Genomic DNA, 448 nt, shown 5'->3' with positions numbered 1-448 from the left:
TTTTTTTTTCCCCCTAATAATATATATAATAAATAATTTTAAAAAAAAATTTTAAAATTATTATTTTATTAATATTTTAAATTATTATATTTTTTATTCATGCAAATATTTTTTCTTTCCCCTTTAAATTTTGGGAAGAAAAAATCTCCAAAAACTTTTTTTTTCAAACAGTGATGTCTAAATACACAAAATTTAAATAATGAGGCATTTGCTCTTGTAAGAAAATTTAAAGGGTTTGGCCAATTTTGGACCAACATATGAAGTTCCCTAAATCGCCTGTATCTTCTGTTTACGCCCCAAGAGTCATTCCCTGCTGTTTTTTTCCCCTTTTGTAGGTAAAATAAAACAGTTAGTGCTTAAGTTAGAAAAGCGCTACAAATAAAAAAATTTGCTATTTCAAAAAAATATTTATTCCCTTTTTGTTTTTTCCCCAATTTTTTGGTGTGCG

Source organism: Penaeus monodon, chromosome 15, assembly GCF_015228065.2.
Source record: "Penaeus monodon isolate SGIC_2016 chromosome 15, NSTDA_Pmon_1, whole genome shotgun sequence".
Taxonomy (NCBI): domain Eukaryota; kingdom Metazoa; phylum Arthropoda; class Malacostraca; order Decapoda; family Penaeidae; genus Penaeus; species Penaeus monodon.
This window is presented reverse-complemented; position numbering follows the sequence as displayed.